This window comes from Mercenaria mercenaria, chromosome 18 (assembly GCF_021730395.1).
Source record: "Mercenaria mercenaria strain notata chromosome 18, MADL_Memer_1, whole genome shotgun sequence".
Lineage (NCBI taxonomy): Eukaryota > Metazoa > Mollusca > Bivalvia > Venerida > Veneridae > Mercenaria > Mercenaria mercenaria.
This window is the reverse complement of record NC_069378.1, coordinates 50306422-50330004: the sequence shown is the minus strand read 5'-3', so window position 1 is coordinate 50330004 and position 23583 is coordinate 50306422. Positions and strand designations below refer to the sequence as shown.

The 23583-nt window shown below is 35.7% G+C and overlaps 1 long non-coding RNA gene across 1 annotated transcript; it reads right to left on the bottom strand.

Annotated features, from left to right (window-relative positions):
- Positions 1–132: 132 nt before the first annotated feature.
- On the bottom strand, positions 133–21431 carry LOC128550818 (uncharacterized). The gene is made up of 3 exons (XR_008368494.1): positions 21369–21431; positions 9799–9890; positions 133–474 (listed from the first exon to the last, which is right to left on the bottom strand). It is a non-coding gene; the product is annotated as an uncharacterized LOC128550818 (long non-coding RNA).
- Positions 21432–23583: the final 2152 nt, after the last annotated feature.

The following is a 23583-nucleotide window of genomic DNA, read 5'->3' as shown; positions in this document are numbered from 1 at the left end:
TTTTCTAGTAAAAGTTGATGCCTATTAAACATTTGAAGGTAGATTTGAAATGTTCCAAAAAAATTTTGCATAACCTAAAAACGTAACTATGCGTTTTTAAGAATACATAAGTACGTAAGTAAATACCCCATTTCTGTATTGTTTTATCTTCTGTAGGTCATTTGAAACTGATTCATCTTTTGGTTGACCTAATACTTTCATTAGAATTGCTAGAAGCGTTATATCAAATTTGTCCGCCGAAGATGCTGCTGTGCCGTTTGGATACAATGTCTCTACTTGGTTGGGGAAACACTTTGGTACGATGGAACATTTTTTTGTCGTCAAAAAAGCCTTGATTGAGCCATATACATTCAGAGCTTGATTGGTAAAAACTGTCCGATAAACCTGGCCGCCGAAGTCAACTGCCAGTGACATCCATTTGTATGTATACTTTCGACAATCTTTTCCATCACCCATTTTTGACTTGTCTTGCAACTGCAAATAAACATTTAATGGTATGTAATAAAGTTTGCAAGAGATCCACACCGTCACCAGCACACTTTAGCACACTTTCGTACAAATAAAATAGACCACAATCACACGTTCGCTAAATTGATAAAAAAAAAATCTTTATTTTTATACCATAATTCCTTGCAAATATAAATCAGATAGAAATATTACAGATTCATTTACATCGGGTTCCCTGTTGGATATTCATCCTTGTCTTCTTTTTTTTTGTTTTGTTTTTTGTTTAAGCCTGTTCATGGAAGGTGGTGGAAATGCACGTTACCGTAAACGCCCTCTAGCCACGGCGTTAGCCTCTACGTGTCTTAATGTCGCCCTTAGTTTGAAACGGAGATGGCACGAGAACACGGTGTGAACGTGCAAGATAAATTAAACTCCCTCGCTTCTTATCAGTCATGCCATTGCATTTTGATTTCGTGTCATTGCATCGTTTTCTCACGTCAACATATCGTATATAATGCTGGCGGAACAACGATGGTCCGAGCGGACCACTGTAGTTATCTTCAGCAATCAGATGTTCATGTGGAAATGTTAGGAATATTCAGTACAATAAAACTGTCGTCTTACAAACTTAAGAGAATAGTTGTTTTTATTAATAACAGTTACTAATGAATTATTACTAAAAATATATAACTTATAATTACTTAAAATAATAAGTCAAAATTAATAAATAATAAGCGTCCCTCCAGGGCTTCCTTTCCAATAACAAAACATTCTGAAACCAAACGGGAAGAAAATGTTCTTGTGTCAAGCAAATCGGATGGAAAAATATATTGAGCAACTTGCATGTAACGTCTTACTCACAGACAAACAATATCAGTTCAAATATTAACATTATCTTATTTTCACCAAGCATTACATTGCCCTTTACTTGTTTCAGACAGTCTTAAGCAGAGATGCATATGTATTTTTTTGAATGTAAAGAAGTTAAATTTAATATTGGTAAAAAACGTTTTACTAATATTATGTATAAAATAAAAAGAATGAAGACACTATTATATAATAGATTGTCAAATAATCAATCCAATTATCTTTGAAACAAAATAGCAAATATGGAAAATTTAAAATAATTTCGGATATATCTCTACAGTATGCCAGGCGATTAAATAATGCATACCTTTTATGCTTTATAACTAAACATATAACTTGTAATATCAACAAACAAAAAACAAGGATATATATCCAACATGGAATGCCACGTTCCAAAAACGCAGCCTCCCTAAACTGCAACTCACAGCACGCGGACGTGCACACACATCTCCTGCAGGTGAATCCATAACACACGTAATGTCTACAGAAGATAAGGCATATAAAACACAAAAGTGTTCTTGTAAATCTATATAAAACAAACATTAAGGACCAAAAATGCATGTACTCTTTACCTTCGCAGAAGACAAAGCATAAAAGGAAACACCCTTAAGAGCCCGTCAAAAATGTCAGGACATGGCTATCAAAACAGTTTAATCCCTCGGGATTTAAAAACTGCCTATCATAGAGTTCTCCATTTCCTCCGTAAGATATTTATTTATTTATTTTATCTGGTTGTGTTTAACGTCGCACCGACACAATTATAGGTCATATGGCGACACTCCAGCTTTGATGGTAGAGAAAGGCCCCAGGTGCCCCTTCGTGCATTATTTTGTCACGAACGAGTACCTGGGTTGCACTACCGACCTTCAGTAAGCCAGCTGGATGGCTTCTACACATGAAGAAGTCAATGCCCCGAGTGAGACTCGAACCAAAATCGATGAGGGGCAAGTGATTTGAAGTCAGCGACCTTAACCACTCGGCCACGGAGACCCCTCTTCCGTAAGATATAATCGAAAACAAGGGGCAGGATATGAAGTTGTTATACACTTACTTCGAGCGAAAGAAATGGTTGCAAACTTGCAAAATGGCGGATATTTTTTTTTTTTTTTTTTTCATCAGGTAGTGGGTTTCTCTGGTGTTTTATACTTTCCATAACTTCGACCATTCGAAATCTACGACGCTAAAACGCAAAACCAAGTGTGACATAGACATAAAACTGATGCATGCACATATCCGTAGAGTTCAAAATACCGTAGAAACACTTACCTGATGAAAATTAAACGAACGTGTGATAAATTTAGCAAATATCCGCCATTTTGTAAGTTAAGTGTAGCGTTCAACTGTAAAAGGGTAAAACTTGCAGTGTGTATCAAAACAGTTGGGATCAAACCTGAATAAAACGTTTAATAATGTCACCAAATACAGTTGGAAAACAACCATGATCAAAAGTTTTTTTATATAATTTGTAAACCACATCTCCATAAAATATCGGGTTTAAAAATATCTTCTCGCAGAAGTGATTTTAAATTATTGCTGAATTTCAAAACTAAATCTGAATAACAATAGTAAAATTTAGCAAAATATTTACGTAATTTATAATTATCAATGGAAGCCTTTCTGAAGAAGTTTATTTGTAATATACTGATTACATTCATTGAAATCCTCAACATGACTACACGCTCTGGCAAACTAAATTAACTTAGAACAAGAGCTCGTAGAACACGAAATGCCCCTCTTGATGCATTCAGTAATTGCACAAGGAACAGAAATTATTTGGTCTCTGTGCACTGGATGTTTGACGCACTGACCTCAAATCAATAATTATGGGTCATTTACCAGTCATAAGTAAACCCTGTATTAAATGTGATCTTAGAATAAAGCATTTTCTAGTTATTTGGCAAAAACGTTCTAATGTTCTGGGTCAATTCTGGGTCAATGTAACCTTTACCTTTGTCCTATTAACCTTAAAAGGGGTCGTCTGCTGGTCATGATCAACATCCGTATTAAGTTTCGTGATCCTAGGCCCAAGTGTTCTCAAGTTATAGTCCGAAAACTGTTTAATTGTTCCGGGTCACTGTGACCCTGACCTTTAACCTACTGACCTCAAAATTAATACAGATAATTTGTAAGTCATAACCATCCTCCCTAACAACTTTCATGATCCTAGGCCCAAGTGTTCTTGGGTTATCATCTAGAAACCGTTTAACTGTTTCGGATCACCGTGACCTTTACCTAATACCTATTGACCTCAAAATCAATAAAAGGCATTTGCTGGTCATGGCTACACTCCTATCAAGTTTCATGACCCTATGTCCAAGCGTTCTTGAGTTTTTATCCGGAAGCCGTTTAATTGTTTCGAGTTATTGTGATCTTGACCTTTGACGTACTTCCATTAAAATCAACAGGGGTCATCTACTGGCCATGACCGACCATTCTACCAATTTTTATGATCCTAGGCCCAAGCGTTCTTGAGTTATTATTCGGAAACCGTTTCATTGTTTCTGGTCACTGTGACCTTGACCTCTACCAACTGACCTGAAAATCAATAGGGGTCATCTGCTGGTCATAATCAACCTTTCTGTCATGTTTCATGATCCTAGACCCAAGCGTTCTTGAGTTATTATCCGGAAACCGATTGGTCTACGGACTGACCGACCAACATACCGACCGACCGACATCTGCAAAACAATATACACGACCTTCTTCTTGAGGAGGTGGGGGGGGGTGCATAAAGATATATCCCGCCTTGGTACATCCCCATCCAAAAGGGGTAAATGTACAATACTTACATTAAAATCACCCCTCTTATCCTAATTGTTGGTATATATAATAATGACACAAAGAGAGATGTAAATCTAAAAGTTAAGCAGTAATATCCGAATCGTTGGTCTTATTTATCTGGAGCTCCCGGGATAATTAGTATTCACCAATGAAACAAAATAGAAACGGATTATCGATAATTATACTATCATCCATATAGCGTGATGTATCATTAAATGTAGAAATAATGTCTGCCTGTGTATCTTGAGAAAGGTTCAACATAACATTTCTTTCATAATAATGTAAAAACAAAGCTGCGGCAAGGGCTGCACAATTTGTTCCCAAGTAAGCATCAATTACTTGCATGAAAACTGCATTCCCAAAGCTTACATAAATATTTACATATATATACTTGTACAGATCAACTTTTCTCTACACTTCATTTCGATAATTTTTCAATTTTACTCAGCCTAACGAACAAAAAAAATGAATAAGAAACAAAATGATTATTAGCTTTGCGTCGAGAAACTTGCACTCGTCCTTTCGCGGATTAATATTATGACAATAAAGTCGCGCAGTATCTCAAAATTAATGCAAAACTTGTGCATATTTCTTAAAATAAATCTGATAACGCACTTAATGTTTACTTGATAAATAGTTTCCCTTGTCCGTTTTCTGGTTCTTAACGGATATTAGGTTGGCTTCCTTCAGGGGACACTACTCCGCAAGGTTACACTCATTTTATTACTTTTATTCGGTGATAGCATTTTTGTAACTGTCTGGTATGGTGACTGATTTCTCCCATTTCGTGTTGGTGGGTTGGCGGGGCAAAAACACGACAACAAGAAAACTCGAAAAAACCCTTATTCGTCGAGTTTTCGTGTTGTCATGTTGGCGGGGCGAAAAAAAGAAAACACGACACATTCTACGCGACGTTTTAGAGGGCGCCGACACGACAAATTTATTTGTCGAGTTTTCGTGTTAACGGGTATGAATATGTCGTGTTGGCGCCCTTTATTTGTCGAGTTTTCAAGTACCTTATTTGTCGAGTTTTCGTGTTTTCGCCCCGCCGACACGACAACACGGCAGATATCTCATTTATCGAGTTTTCGTGTTTTCGCCCTGCCGACACGAAGACGAACGTCGAATATCAAACTAATTACTTCTACCGTTTTACCCCTCACCTACATTTTATGTATTTTTCTCAATATGTAACGAAGCAATTTCTTACTAGAATAATAAAACATTTTTGATAATGACCAAATCTGATAAAGATTGTGTTTTTTACTCTACACAGCATACAGCGAAGATAACTGCGAGTACGAAAGTGGCGGGGTTAGCTAATATACCTAACATACGGAGGATATTAACACTATTATAATATTGCAGGATAAATATTCGATATACTTGATATTAATCCCATGACGACAACGCAGATATATAATCATCTCATTGTATGTGTACTCACGTTTAGTGTTTTATAAAACAATATAATAATAATAAATTCAAAGCCCTTATTTAACGAGGGAACTCATTTGAATAAGTTAATCTTCATTGAGGCCCTCGCGTATACGTAATTATTTTTCTAATTATACAGGCTCGGACCCAGGGCCGGACCCGGGGGGGGGCGTGCCCACCCCGCGCCTCCACCCCCAGTCGGCCGGCTGAGAAGTGACCTGTACTCATCAAAGTTTCATCCGATCATTTTGGCAAAGGAATAATATTTTCTCGCAATTTAGACCCAAATTGCAATCAAAGGCCACCATTACATTTATTTAAAACATTTCCGTGGGGATACCCTCTGACCCCCTAAAGAGGAGGGCATTATCCTCTCACGAACCTCAAATCTTAGACTCAAAATATGCAGCAGGGGCCACCCTTTCACACCTATATATAAAAAATTTACAAGGCGCCAACACGACATATTCATACCCGCCAACACGAAAACTTGACAAATAAATTTGTCGTATCGACGTCCTCTAAAACGTCGAGTTTTCGCGTAGACTGTGTCGTGTTTTCGAGTTTTCGCCCCGCCAACACGACAACGTGAAATGGCAGAAATCAGTCACAATATATACGTAGCTATGTACTGCCTACAAATGGCGAACAATCCTAATTTTATTTGTTACCTATATGTCTCGAGCATCACTAAAAGTCAAAGAAGCAAGCGTAGAACTGCTTTTTGTCCACATCATATATATTAATACGGTCATAAACAAGTAATAAGACAAAAGTCAACTCCCTCCGTCCGTTATAAGTAGGATTAAAGGAAAAGGAATCATGGAGTCTCATACATGGGGAGTCATCAAGTCATCAAATAGGAACGAGTATTAAGGTTTTGCGATGTTTTAGCCAAGGAATACAACAAGCACGCAAAAATAAACAATATGTCAACAATGGGAGCACAAATTCACAGAGCGAGCGTCCTATATTCGCTCTCTGTACCGCTACATATATTAGCAGATAATTCGTAAAAAGTGTTACTTTGCAGATTCAATAAAGAACAGTCTTTACAATTATAGATTATTATTAACTTGTGTGGGGGACTCCGTGGGCGAGTGGTTAAAGGTCGCCGACTTCAAATCACTTGCCCCTCATCGATGTGGGTTCGAGCCTCACTCGGGGCTTTGAATTTTTCATATGAGGAAGCCATCCAGCTGGCTTACGGAAGGTCGGTGGTTCTATCCAGGTGCCCGCTCGTGATGAAATAATGCACGGAGGGGCACCTAGGATCTTCCTCCACCATTAAAAGCTGGAAAGTCGCCATATGACCTATCATGTGTCGGTGCGACGTTAAATAAAAAAAAATTAACTTGTGAAGCGAGATCATATTCACCATACAAATGTATTCTAAAGTTTTCTTCTTTACAGATTTACTCGACGTGTTTGCTTGAAGAGACATAGTTCAACGTTATACTGATATGGTCAAGAGGGCTACATGATTGATTCTCATTTTTATCATGAAATCTAGACCACCGGTAAAGTTGTTTAAGGTAAAGAAGACGTAATGAGCGGGAATTTCAAAAAAAGTTGCATCCTTGATAACATGATTAAATAATAGCAAACGCTGATTTTCACAACATTTACCATTATGTAAAAGATCAAATTCACACTTTTTACGCAAATGGCGTCGAAAATCACTTTTTAGCCCATCCCTATTTGGTTGTGACGTTGCCTTTTTTTTTTTTTTTTTTTTTTTTTTGTTCTTTTTTTTTTCGTTTAATATAACATGCCCGTTGAGACCTATACGGTGATGTAATTTTAAAATATGCACTCCGGCTATTCGCCGAAGGAATGCTCACTTTATGCAAAAATCATGCCAAAATCTTTCTACGAAATCATTGTTTTCGAGCGGAATGACTTAGTGTGTAAAAACTGGTCCATAGATTTTTTAAAAAACTAAAGTTATCATATAAATTTATTTCACTGTAAAATGAGCGGAAAAATATCGGGTGTCTCCGACTTCGTTTTCGCTGTTTTGTCTTAATTTTTCCCCTACCCCCATTTTCACGAGCAGATTTTGTGCATCAAAATTTCACATAGAACTGTTTGTAATTTAGGGAAAAATAAGTTAATCACAAAAAAAGTTTACTACAACATAAATTTCATTATAAAAGTATTCTAATTTTGTAAGCCATTTTCCGATTTCTTTCCGATTTTTATTGTCAAACTTATATACATGAATGCATGTTACACACAATAAAAGCGTAATGAAAAAATGATACTTTTTATTTAACATTTTACTGCTCGTTCTCTCCTCCATAGATTTTTTTTTAATTTTCTGAAAATGTTCCTGAAATGTTTATGAATAGAATAAGATTATAAAATTCCTTGACTACCGAGTTTATTTTCACGCTACAATGCTATGAAAATTGGGAAGTTTAAGAACAGTTAAAACGTAACGTCTTTTTCCCGCATTTTTCAACCAAGTTAACATTGTCTGTTTAAATTGAAGGATTTATTTGCAGCCTTTATTGAACGTCTTGTTGCATTATTAATTGGTTTCAATCCGTTTCAACTGTTTCATAATTAGTTAAATACAATTTTCCCCGTAATCCGGAGATGTTTGTTCCAGCCCGACTAGCTACTGCGTTCCATGAAGTGGGAAAGTTGTTCTTTTTTTACGGAGAGTGCCTACTGGTTAGAAACTATAAAGAAAGGTTGTGTAAGCAGACCGCCGTGACATATTTTAAGGCTGTTAAAAAACGGCGTAAACCCAACACAAATAATGGTTATCAAATGCATAAGTGCAATAACTTATTTATTTCATGTCCGTACACTTTTAACGTCTGACGTTAACTTCATTTCGTTTTGACTGCATATTTCGACCAACTTAAAAGTCAGAATTAGCCGGGAATAATTATTGTCTGTTTGGGGGTTTTACGCCCGTTGTCGTCAACATTTTATTTTTTACAAGCACTAAACTCTTTTCCCACAGTAACTTACAACTGTCCCATTGTAAAATATTAGTCACGGATAGAGTGACTGTATTGGAAACCAAACCTATGACCGCTCGATTGACGGGCGAACGCTCCAACCAGTGTGTCATTCGGTCCGATATGAGAGGAAGACGGGGGATTTTTGGTTGGATGAATTAGACAAGAGACTATTTTCTAAGGGTCAGTTGTATTTGAAGTTTTCAAAACGGGAATTATTCTAAAATCTGAATTGCACATATTGTTAACCATGGTTTAAGATGTTCATTTAACAAGATGAAAGTTAACATTGTGGAATGGCTGTATATGCCGATGTTGAGATAATGTGAAGCCCGGCCTAATTGTTTTTTTCTGTGTTAAAAAGATATGCTTGTACTATTTTATGTATGAAACAAAGAGCCATCAAATATGATTAAAAATGAATTTAGCAATTAATTATCAAATCAGGAAAGCTCATTGTTATCACTACCCCCTCCAGTTTATTCATATTATTGTTTTTACTTTTTATATATACCGGTATACTGATAGTGCCGTTTTAAAATAGACTCTGAGTGATTATGTTTCGAGGGGCCCGTGTTTTAATTTTTGAGTAAAAGTTTGGAAACGGCACCGACCTTTCATATTTTATACTTCAGTTCATTTATGTCACCCGGTTTTGTTTCAAGCTAAAGTTGAAAATGACCATGATTAAGCGGCTATATCCAGCTATAATACTCACGTTATTCAAATTTTAAAAAATACACATACTGATAAAAACGATGGAAGATTTTATCTGAGTGTTAGAATACGGTCAAATGCTGACAAAAACTTAGCCATATTTTTACTCTAAACTTAAATAAATAAATATATTGTTCTGGCTTCAAGGCGTTCATTCTAGCTTTGATGGAAAAGAATATAATTATCAGGAAATATTTTATTTTTAAAGTAGGCAGTAGTTATATCTATTCCTTTTCTGAACTACAAGTAGATATTTAATTGTTTAAATATGACGAAAAGCTGGATGAGACATGAAATCTTCAGCATACAAGCTGTTTACCGTCAACGTTTAGAACGCAAAGACATGACGTCGTCAAGCATAATGTTGACGTTCCACTAGATGGCGCTGAATTACGCCTTCTTGACCTTAACAGACATACATACAGACGAACTATTTTTGAATTCCGGACGAGAGTTTCTGGTGTTTTTATCAGTGGTGAAAATCTCCGTTTTACACCCACTAGGTATATGATGTCTCCCGTGCTGCAAATTACGTCTTACGTCTACTTAAAAACAAATAAAAATCAAATACCTTTATAGTTTCACTTGATTCCTTATAGTATAGCTCTCAGAGCTTCTTTACCGTCTGGAAGTTACTCTCAAGCCAAATATCCCATTCCTCACCTACAACCAGAGAAATGTTCTTATACATTTTGACTAGATTTTTGATAGTTCTGAAAGTTATGTTTATCTTATACACTTTCACACGACTACCGTTTTCATTACTCATTGTCTTTCAGCTCGATAGTTTTCCCCTTCTTGAAGCCATACATAATAAAACTTCAAATTTCTCATAGCAATTTTCGCAAAGATTAATAAAATGCGTGACGTACACAGAAGCTGAAAAATCCAAATATTACACAAATGTAATTGTATTTAGCTGCGTTGAATTTAAACGTTTGTATCATGGTTTACCTGCAGTGTCATTATAACTGTTAACTTCTATCTGTAATATTCTTCAACTGAGGAAGAGGCTGTCGTACTCTAACAAAGTTAGAGAACATGTCTTAGGTCCCGCCTACATATAGAATAATGTAGGGAAATTTGTATCATGGTTTACCTGCAGTGTCATTATATCTGTAATATTCTTCAACTGAGGAAGAGGCGTGGCTATAAGCCGTGCTCTAACTAAGTTAGAGAACATGTCTTAGGTCCCGCCTACATATAGAATACTGAAGGGTAGTGTTGAACTTTCTGAAACCGTTCTCTATTTCAGTTAGAGTACGTTTGTCACGTGATAGTACCAACGCTTGAAATGGAATGTTAACTTGTCAATCAAAATTAGTAGCCGAATGCGTTTTTCATATTGGCGGACCATGATACAAAACAGAAAGCGTAGCGGCCACTCGAATAATGAGGTTATTTCTCGTGAACCCCTACTCTTTCTATTACTTATTTCATATGTAAATACAAACAAGCTGAGGAGATTTCTGTCATCTTTTAAGCTGGAGGAGTATTTTTAAAAAAAAAGGACTATTTCTAAGTTTCTATCCACGAAATGTTCCATTGCTTATTTTCAGTCAACTTAAATCAACATTGATATTGTACTTTAAATTTTTCAAGCAAGAGACAGAAGAAAATTTCTGCCAGAAATAAAATGTGGTCCTCCGTATAAAATTTCGGCATTTGCCGGTTGTTACGGAAAAGAATGTTATAACAGACGAAATTACGAAATCGCACAGAGATTTCAGACTATCATTACGGGTCCACTACGTAAATCGATTATTTCATTGCCTATTGTCTTAACTCCGTACATGTTTGTACAGAACTATGAGCTGTTATTTATCCGAAATTCAGTAACATAGTAAAATGCTTCCGTGTGAAGTTGCGAACTAATCCCATTTTTAAAAGTCAAAATAATACACAACATAAACTGGCAAATTTCATAGTTTGAAACAAATCATTAAAAATCTTTGTTCTGTCATACCTGAGAGGAAATGTGAAACTAAGTCTGATAACTGGTCACAAAATTTTGTAAAGTCAATATCCACATATTAAGTAAAAACGTAACATATGAAATCAAGACTAGTCTATAGCTATCTTAAATATAACTTATCCAAATCTTGAAAAATCTCTTCTACATTATAATGATTTTAAGAAAGGTTACTCTAACTTATTGAATAAGGTGTAAAGTTCCGGAACATCTGCAAATATGCTAGCAAACATATTTTGCAAATACAATTTTGATGATTAATATAATGATTGGTGATGACTATTAGCGATGACTGCGATGATGATGGTGATTATGCTGATGCTCTGCTGATGAATGTGGTGATGAACACGAAGCGTATGGTGGTGTTGATAATTGTGATGATTGTTAGAAATATAACGATGATTATGGTGGTGGTTGTGGCTGTTGTAGTGGTGGTGATGATCATGCTGCGGCTGCTGTTGTTGTTCCTGCTGCTGATACTGATGGTTGTAATGCCGACGAATATAATGATGATGGTTGTGATGATGATCTTGTTGACGATGGTTGTAATAACGTAGTGTTCAATAATGATATTGTTGATTCTTGATTACAACCTATCAAAAATGAGCCATATATATACGATAATATACGGCTTTTTGACGTATACAGCTTACGTGAGCTGTATTCAGTGTAAGCTATATACGATTTTATAATCATGAATACAGCTCACATGTGAGCTGTATACTGCGCAAGCTCTATACGGCGTAACATGGCACTAATATAACATAACATTAGTAAAGCAGATGCGCGAGCTCTTTACGGCGTAACATGGCACTAATATAACACAGCATTAGTAAAGCAGATGCGCGAGCTCTTTACGGCGTAACATGGCACTAATATAACACAGCATTAGTAAAGCAGATGCGCGAGCTCTTTACGGCGTAACATGGCACTAATATAACACAGCATTAGTAAAGCAGATGCGCGAGCTCTTTACGGCGTAACATGGCACTAATATAACACAGCATTAGTAAAGCAGATGCGCGAGCTCTTTACGGCGTAACATGGCACTAATATAACACAGCATTAGTAAAGCAGATGCGCGAGCTCTTTACGGCGTAACATGGCACTAATATAACACAGCATTAGTAAAGCAGATGCGCGAGCTCTTTACGGAGTAACACGGCACTAATATAACACAACATTAGTAAAGCAGATGCGCGAGCTCTTTACGGCGTAACACGGCACTAATATAACACAACATTAGTAAAGCAGATGCGCGAGCTCTTTACGGAGTAACACGGCACTAATATAACACAACATTAGTAAAGCAGATGCGCGAGCTCTTTACGGCGTAACATGGCACTAATATAACACAACATTAGTAAAGCAGATGCGCAAGCTCTACACGGCGTAACATGGCACTAATATACCACAACATTAGTAAAGCAGATGCGAGAATATAACACAGCATTAGTAAAGCAGATGCGCAAGCTCTTTACGGCGTAACATGGCACTAATATAACACAACATTAGTAAAGCAGATGCGCAAGCTCTACACGGCGTAACATGGCACTAATATAACACAACATTAGTAAAGCACATGCGCGAGCTCTTTACGGCGTAACATGGCACTAATATAACACAGCATTAGTAAAGCAGATGCGCAAGCTCTATACGGCGTAATATGGCACTAATATAACACAACATTAGTAAAGCAGATTGTTAAAAAGTTACGCTTTTGGCGTAGAAGTCGTTTTGTTATGGGGACACAGTAACTTTAATAACGTGAAAGAGACTAAACGTATATCTAAATAATCAGATGTGCAGCACAATATGTAAAACGGTGCTTGCTGAATGCGCTATTTTCTTCTGGCGTGTTAGTGCGTTATAACAGTGCCAACACGTCAACAAAATGACAAAGAGCGCGCCAATATGACAAATAAGGCGCGCTGATTCGGCGTGTTGGCCAGTTGGCGCTCTACAAACGCGGCAACACGTTAATACGCCAGAACGAAAGGGCACAAATCTGCCACCATACAAAACAAAATTTAGAAACATATTTGGGCTCGCATAGTATCCCATGTCAAGCCCGGTACCCCTAGCTGTACGACTCTGAATATATGTAGATTTTAAATATTTTTTCTGGTAATTTATTATTATTTTTCGTGATAGATAATTTTGCTTTATACATCATGCAGAAATAGGTTTTATATATTCACATAATATTATCATTGGCTTATAATTTAATCTGATTTCCGTTTTTTGTTCGATAAATTCCTAGCCATTTATTGAACTTTGTTCTTAGTTAAAACTGTATTGCATAAAACGTCGAACAAGGAATAGAGAGCAAATATTGACAAAAAGATCGAGGAAATACATCGCTCTTCAAGTTAAAGATATCTGACCGTCACGTTTACCGTTATGTTGCTGAAAGTTCATGGCAGCTTACCTTGTGTTGAGTCTACAAAGATAGAACCATACATGTTCAGAAGTACACATTTGTCAACGTCAAATACAGGCGTTCAATGGATTTCAAAAATATCCAAGACTTTATGTTTATATCAATAAATGATGTTTTCAGATAATCTGTATACTTATGTTCGCAAAGAATGATAATACTTGCATCAGGTAGGTATATAAGAAATATTTCTTATCAAAGGACTTCGGACACTTTCTATATGAATTTGCCTACTCCAAGAGTGAAAAATAAACTACTAAGAAATAAGCATTTAATTACATATGCCATCAAAATACACATTTGAGATTATTTCTTAAAGTCAAAATTTCAATATTTGTTTCATAGAACAGTGATATTTGTTCTAAATAGAATTACGTACCCTGTTATATAGATATAAAAAGTTTTTTGCTTTAAACAACATTGTTCCCATCCGTGCATCAAAACCATATTTGGCCAGCATATGGAGATATTAATTATACGCATTTTCTGTGACTATTATGTTGATGCAAGGGGTGGAACAGTACTTTTAAACAAAAAATATAACTACAGGGTGTTCCCAAATGTAAAGTAACCAATACATTTTATATTCATTTTTAATAAATTGATAGTCACATATTTTTACATCTGTTTGTAACTCAAATACTATACAAATGTTTGAAAGGGTAATATAGGCATGTTATATATGTAAAGTAGTGAAAGAAGCAAATACTGTGAATTCATTATTATTTGTTGGGTTAAATTTTCATTGGCTTATCCTGGTTGTTTGTTGCAGTAGATTGACAAATATTTGCTTTAACGTACTTGCAACACACCAGGTAATCTTCTGCATGCCCCCACCCCTCCCCACCTCGGGACGCTCACGCCACTAGCGATGAGGATGTAATCTGTTTTCCATTTTGTTTTAATTATTTTTTGTATTTCTTATATATTTTTCATTTTTTTATTTTTTCATCTTCTGCGCGTTTATATTTATTTTTTTAGACACATACTAAATGTCACACGCATTCATCACTTCATGTTCTTCCTTCTGTGAAAACTGAATTGAAAACTGTTCTTTGCGGCGGACTAGGCCTAAATACCACAAAAAAAGAGGCAATATGTGCACAGCAGTTAATCTGATCCCGACTATAGTCTATCCAACAGAAATAACGCTTGGCATTGATATGCCTGTGATGCATAGGTCAAGAACAATAACTTCATGGCAGGTCATATAAGTGACGGTTTCACATTCAATGTGATGCCACGAAAGTGATGTGTCAAGTCGTTTTCCATGCAGATGGCATATATAAATACGGCTAGACGCGAAAAGTTTCAGGTGGATTTTTTTATGCAGCGACCTGGATACATTTTTATTACATGTTTAAGCCAAATGAACCGTGCCATGGGAAAACCAACATAGTGGCTTTGCGACCAGCATGGTACCAGACTAGCCTGCGCATCTGCGCAGTCTGTTCAGGATCCATGCTGTTCGCTTTCAAAGCCTCTCGGAATTAAACCAACCGTTAGCGAACAGCATGGATCCTGACTAGTCTGCGCAGATGCGCAGTCTGGTCTGGATCCATGCTGGTTGCAGTTGCATTATGTTGGTTTTCTCATGGCACGGTTCATTTGGCTTAAACATGTAATAAAAATATATCCAGGTCGCTGCATAAAAAATCCACCTGAAACTCGACTGGACCTTTTAGTTCGTTTTCGCGTCTAGCCGTATTTATATATGCCATCTGTTGGTTTTCTCATGGCGCGGCTAAAATGTTATCTGCGCCACTGGTACTTATCCAAAACAAGAACCAACCATACGGCTGCCTTTTCTTAGTATAATTGTTATGCAGCACACAACTATCTGCCATCACTTATAACAGAACTATACAGACAAGTACATGTACTTAAATAACTACCTGAACCACTGTAATAAAACTGACCGGTCACTTATACATGTATATCTATTCACTCATGTAATGCATCAATAACTTTACATTACAAACAGTGTATAGATAAATCAAGTACAGGTTGTTTGCAAAAATATCGTTCTATTTTTTATTTATTTATAGGATTCTAATCTTAAAATGTTATTTTTTTCCTTAAATAAAATGATTTTGTCACTTTATTCGACTGGAATTCATATATTTAAAACTTCCGTAAAGTGACGACATTATATTTTTACGGAAATTAAAGATTTTATTTTTTCAAGAAAATATACCCTGGCCTAGATAAAATAAGAAAAACATCTTGATAGGAACAGATACAAACCAGTTTCTGCTATAATAAATTAACTAACACATTGGTTTATCATTGACTCGAAACGATTTCGGTATTGTTTAAATACTTAATGGGAATTTTGCCTTCAAAATGTAGGCTAGAAGCATATGACAGTGTCCGAAGTCCTTTCATAACTTTCTCAGCTCTGTTTTCAAGAAAGAGAAAGATGTAATATCAAACATATTACCAAGTTTCATTGCGAAAATGCAATATTTTACAGAAATATAGGCATTCAACTGAAGCCCCTTTATTCCCTACAGTTTGTTAACTCAGCGCCGGGTTAAAGTGACGAATACAGCCAGTCTATCTACTCGTCTACCTATCGGTTTCTTTGTTATCTCTATGGCCTACGGAAGCCTATTAGGGACATTTTGTCTTAGTTTTTATGCATTACCTCTTATGTGTGATGTAATATGCGTTACGTATTATTTATTACCTCTTAGATTATACACGTAAGGTAGAGGTGAAGCGGGAAACATGAACTGAATTCTTTACTGATATGTGGAATGTATAAAGTTTTCTTTCACAAAGCTCGACCGAATAGCTCTGTTAACTGGAATCTACATTCCGCATGGAAAGTCTGATCTAATGTACTTTGTTAACAAAGTATTTGATCGGTATGATTTTGGCAAGAAAGTAAGCTAAGAAGATGTCAATATATACTGTGAAATGTGTGGTTCCTTATAGGAAGATATATAGCCAAGACTCAGAATGTCTAGTAAGACTGCTCAAACCTAAAGTGTTTAAATTTCCGTACATGTACAAGATGCTATATATAGAGCTATTAACACTTGTTGAAAAAAAGTTTGACTTAATCACTTATTAACATGATGAACATATCTTTCATTTCACCATATCAGTTTTCATTGCATCATCCTGTGAAAATAAAGAATCTATTGGATATGAGACAGATTTGGTTAGGGGACACTTCTATGACGTTTGAATCAATTCCTTTGCCTCAGGGAAGTTTTATGTAAATTTAACTTGGATTTACGCAGAACATTGATTTGTAGCAAAAATCGCACGTACGTTTTAAGAATATTTTCATCGAAATTCTTAGCTGAAAAAGGGACACTAAACTGCCGAAGTGATATATGTTTTGTTTTTAAACGTTGGTGTATGGTGTTAAAAAGCTTTTAATACTGGTGAAGTTATAAATACGCTGGAAAAAACTTCAGTCCTTAGTGCGGCGCGAACTGCGAATTCCTACTTAAGTCTGAGTGTATATCAAAATCCCCTTGATCAAAATCCCCTCCACTGAAAAATGACTGGGTGTTACAAAATCCCCTTCGCACATTTTCAGGGGGTATCATAATCCCCTCTGTGATTAACATTATATATATATATAGATATCAGTGCTCCAAATTACATTATGTTTGCTAAAGGCATTGTATTTACGTGCTTTATGCAATAGACTTTTAATTTGTATATAGTTGTATTTGAACTTGATGAAATAAGTAAAAATCACAGAGGGGATTATGATACCCCCTGCAAAAGTATGAAGGGGATTTGTAACACCCTGTCATTTTTCAGTGTAGGGGATTTTGATCAAGGGGATTTTGATTGTCTCCCCTTAAGTCTTATTTATCGGCTCTTGCGTATGTAAAATGTTCATAATTTTGCATTAGATATTTAATCTTATGTCTAAGGTATTATGCATTAGGTATTTCATCTTATGTCAAAGGTATTAGGAATTAGATATTTCATCTTATGTGTAAGGACTTATATACTCTCTATTAAGGCTATCGTACTTTATAATAGATAAAATATTTAGTTTGTATAAATATAGTGTTCAGTTACAGACATAAGTTAGTTCAGAGATTACTAACTGCGCATTTAACAAAAGACGACGCACAAGATCTGTAATGAAATATTTAATGCAGCATGGCAGCAAGACAACAAACCGAGAGAAAAAAAGAAAGAAAAAAACCCAGAAAATATGAAATGGGTTTATTTGATCTGTTTATGGGAAGTAATGAATTATATAATCATGCAAGACCACAAACTGAAATGAATCTCTAGGAAATAAGAAATGAGTTTTATCGAGTCTGTTTATGGGCAGTAGTGAAATATATAAAACTGCATATGCCCATTTGCACCAATTTAAGCCATTCTCTATTTCCTGGAACAGCCAAACCCCAACTTCCTTTTACAATAAGTGTATTTTATTTAAGTCATGGCCATGGCTTTGTAAACTCAAACCACAACACCGGAAATACAACGTAACATTTTTAATAACAATCCTAGGTCTGGTGACTCTAGGTTAAGTACTTTTGAGATAAACATGACATATATTCGGACAGAACAATTTTAGGTCATCCCTTAAAACAACAAGAAACAAAAGCTGTCGGTTGACAGCGCACTCGACTATTCGAAGAATTGATGGAAGTATGGGATCAAAATATCTGACAAAAGATTAAAAATAGATAAGACAACCAATCTACCCTTATTTGTGGATCTGGATATATCTTGCACTATATGGCAATATGTGGCCGTGACTACTACAGACAAAGTTTAATGAAAATTCATCAAAAGACTTCATGAAAAAAATGTTTAAAGGTTTAAAGGTATTTCTCTGTTTAGCACTAGATGACTCTACAAGGGGACCATTGCGCGTTTTGAAACAAATTTGGAAATGACCTTATAATGGTGGTACAGACCAAGTTTGATCAAGATCCATCATGCTGTTCATAGCATAGGTGGTTTAAAGCTGTTTTCTAGGTTTAGTTCTAGTGGTCACCAAAAGGGGTAAAGTGCCACAAGCAGTAATCGTTAACGTCCGCCAATTTTGTCTCCCTTTTGAGAACTAGGCAAATCTAACTTTTGATAAGTAACACACAAGATATAACACCTAAGAGGTAATACGCAACATGTAAGAGGTAACTGATAACACGTAACACATAATATGTTATGCATAAAAACTAAGACAAAATGTCCCTAATAGGCTTCCGTAATGGCCCGTGACATCGCTGCAAAGCATGGTTGTAATACTTGTACACTACTGACTAGTGCACTGGAGCTAACGCGGCTTAATATATTGTTCTTTAAATAAGTTATTAAGTATATATATATATCGTGAAATTTAACACAAACATTTGATTTTAGGGTTTTCTTTAAATTTATGAATAACTCCCTTAATATCTCAAAACGATGTTTCAGCAAATAACTTTTTATTTACACTACAGTAAGTTCTTTGATTTTATGCCACCGAAGGTGGGCGCACTGTCCGTACGTCCGTCCGACCATAAATTTGTAAATTCTTGTCCGGGCTGTAACTCTGCTATCCATGAAGTGATTTTGAAATAACTGACACAAATATTTTACCTTAATGAGATGACGTTTCATGCGCAAGACTCAGACCCCTAGCTCTAAGGCCAAGGTCACACTTAGAAGTCAAACATTAATAGGGTCTGTTTCGTGTTCGTTTCGTAACTCTGCCATTTATCAAAGGATTTTGAAATTTCTTGGCATAAATGTTTATCATAATGAGACGACTTGGCATGCGCAAGACCCAGATCCCCAGCTCTAAGGCGAAGGTCACACTTAGGGGTCAAATGTTCACAGGGTCTGTTTTCGTGTCCGGTCCATAACTCTGCCATCCATGAAGAGATTTTGAAATATCTTGGCATAAATGTTAACCATAATCAGACAATGTGTCATGCGCAAGACCCTAGCTTCAAGGTCAAGGCCATACTTAGAAGTCAAAGGTTAATAGCATCTTTTTTTGTGTCCGGTATATAACTGTCATCAATGAAGGGAGTTTGAAACAACGTGGCATTAATGTTTACCGTAATGATAATGAGACCATGTGTCACGTGCAAGATCCAGACCGCTAACCCAAAAATCAAGGTCACACTTAGAAGTCAAGCCAAAGGTTAATAGGATCAGTTTCATGTCAGGTTCGTAACTCTGCCATTCAAGGGATTTCGAAATTACTTGGCATAAATATTCCCCATAACGAGAAAACGTGTCATGCACAAAACCAGACCCCTAACTCTAAGGTGAAGGTCACATTTAGAGGTTAAAGATTAACATGGTATGTTTCTTGTCTGTTCCATAACTCTTCCATCAGTGAAGAGATTTTAAAATTACTTGGCAGAAACGCTCCCTATATTGAGATAACGTGTCAGACGCAAGACCAAGACCCCTAGCTTTAAGGTCAAGGTCACACTTAGAAGTCAAAGGTTAACATTGTATGTTTCTTGTCTGGTCAATAACTCTGCCATTCATCAAGGGGTGTTAAAATTACTTGTCACAATTGTTCCCTATAATGAGTTGGTGTGTCGTTCTCAAGACCCAAACCCCTAGCTCCAAGGTCAAGGTTACCTTTGGAGAACGTTTTTTATCTGGTCACAAAATGATTCATACCTTAACTATTCTGGCATATTTTGCGCAGACAACTGTAGCATTCTTGGGCACACTTCGGGGACATTTGTCACTAACAGTGACACCTCTTGTTTGAGGTTCAATTTTAAATACTTAGTATATTTTGAGAATTATATATACTTGTATTGTTTCCCTATAAAATGTCAAGGTCAGTAGTGACTGTCAAGTTACTTTAAAGACGCACCACAAAATAACTGCATTCTTTTGTATTTCCATGATGGTAATGATACATGTTTTGCATGGAGAAAATGAGAAATAACAAGTATATAGTTACAAATTGACAGTGACATATATAAGGCTAAGACAATGTGTTTAATGTTTGAATATATTATAAAATTAATGTAGTAGTATGCACGGTACTTCATGTATTAAGGTGAGTTATTATTCTATGTTTATAAAACTATACTGAGAAGAGAATGACTGAGTAAGTTTGCAGATGAAGTTGTGAAGACAGGGCCTAAATTGCCCACCTGTCATTTTGTAGAATAGCTGTAGTATTATACCAGTGTTACCAGAATTATTTGCACAAGTTCATATGGGAGTAAAAAGTAGGTCATTAGGTCGTGTGGGTCTTTAACACTTCCAATGAATACCGATGGTTAAAACTAAATGCTATAGCCTATTTATTAACGGTTAATGCGAATGCGATAATGTTACACACTGATAGGACCACGAGAACTACATGCAGATATAGACTTGTCATAGTACGCTACGCGGAAAATATATAGTGGTTGTATTGGACTGGGAATTCATGGCATGCACCGCATTAGATGTTTACTAAACACATAATTAAAATTTTCGATCAGAAAGTGCTTCGCGCAGTATTTTATAGTGAAGGTTGGTTCACCACATGTACGATAATTGAGGGTGTAATTATATTGATTTGTTCTATTCACGCCTACAGCTGAACTAATCCCATTTGAAAACGTCACAATATTGCACAAAATAAATTGACAAATTGCATGGTTTGAAAAAATCATTAATAGCAAATCGTTGTTTCTTCATACATCTGATGAAAAATAAATCTGTCTGAAAATTTGTCATGTAATTTTGAATAGCCTGTATCTACAAAAAAATCAAAACTTACCTATTATGACTTATTATAACTCTTCCAAATCTTGAAATAATTTCCTACATTATCATGATTTAGCAACAGTAACTCTAGCTTATTTAACGAGGTGTCACGTGAACTGGTTAAAATTAGCCACAGATAAAGAAAAAGCAATCTTCTCAAAAGTTGTAATTTGTTTTTAGATTTTAAAAATATTAAGCAACATATATATACTGATCAAAACATTAATGTGCATTCATTGCTGTATTTGGTTTAGATAGATGCAATACACAATGCATTTTAGGTAACCAACAAGGTGACTAAAATCTATTTACAGATTTTTGGAAGATTTTGGAAGCAATGAACGCCACCGAGCAAAATCAGAGTCTTTCTCTAATTGAGGTTGTTGTTAATGAACGGTGATTAATTGTGCAACACCGCTCACACCCCTAACACAGGCTTAAGCGAAATTCCATTATAAAATATCATGAAATGAGGCCTACACTGATGTTTGCGATATTGAACTGCGGATGCTTATATGTAATAAAAGTAAAAGTAGTATTTGACTTTATGGAAAAACAAAACAAATTCTCGCTATGTAACATCGCATCTCCACACGTATCCCTTTTCTTCCACATAAGACGCTGAAAACATTTTGAAAATCAGCAATGAACAGGATCACATTCATAAACACATTAATCTCTTGACCTGTTTTGAGAAATCATATCAAAGATTTCGGTCATTATTGTTACTTCCCGAAGATCACATAGGGACGATATGCCGACGACGAGGCTAAAACAAGCAACGAAAAGCAAAGAAATGTACCACAAGCCAGCATCCAAGACCATCAAAATTGTTTAGCTTTTAGACAGATATAAAAATATGTTTGTCATAAATGTTCCGAAAATTACTTTCAGTGGTAATTAACCTCATTGGCGGAGCAGTAGCTTTTCAATTTTTATCATTAGGGTTCAAGCAGTGTGTAATCATAATAATTCTCAGTGATAATACACACGCATAATTATCAAAAGAATATGATAAGATAATAATAAACACTACAAAATATTTCTAATCGGCACCTTGCAAATATTTGTTTAAAGGGACAGATTGTCCGTGTTATTTGTGTTTTACAACGATTAAGATTGCAAAAGGATCACTTGCCAGTTAAGACAATATTTCTCATTAAATTGATGGTTCAATAAATCAAAACTAATAAAAAAAAACATGTAAAAATCCTATTGCCATTGTATATTTTGCAATTTTTCATTTTGATAAATAGAAAACCTATTATTGTTGTTATTATATTGCCTCATTTTCAGATGATTGTGACATTTTACAAGGCGCATTTTGAAACGATTTTTTTAATTACTTTATTTGTATATTAATTAAAAATCCTAATCAGATGATCTGAAAGAGGGACTGCACGACATATCCATATCTTTACAGATACCATCTAATAATCTACTAATGTATGTTTCGCTGCATATAGCATATATAATTAACAGTACTTTTTTAACGTTATACTATTTTTAAAATAATTTTTGTCAGATATTGATATGTTTCTACGAAAACTGGGCATACTTTGAACGATGATATCATATCAACAACAGATAACAACCATAGCAATCAGATATGAATCAAATATGACGTGACAGTTATGATTAGACAACTCTTAAACAATAGATCGCACTATGGATGTTTGTCACTATGTGCAAGGTAGTGACATCTGTAAGATTAGAAAAAAAAATGCGGTAAAGGTTGACATCCATCTTCTCGTGTTTGTTGGGCCGTCAATGGTGCTTCCTGTATAACAAAATTGAACATACTTCACGGTCATTATTGACCTTTAGGACCAGAATTGATACCAACACTGAGCATTACTAGCTTGGCGTGAGGATTTATGGTCACCACTCTAAGACCGCTGAGTTGATAATTAATAAAATCATTATCAAAGATTACCGCGAAAAAATTTTTTAAACTAGAGACCATACGCCACTTCATGGAATTACACGATAGTGTATCATTGAAGTTTTCATGTGCACCGCCGTATGACCATATCTGCTGAAGTCTTTAAATTATATTTTGTACTTGTAACATGTGTGAATGTTGAGTTCTGCTCAATCCGGGACTAGAGGGCGTGGACGGTAAGCATTTCCACTACCGTCCACGAACAGGTTCGATCAAACCGAGCCTGCAACATTTTCATTTTTGTCATGTTGAGTGACCTGTAGAATTTCCACATCTTTTTGTA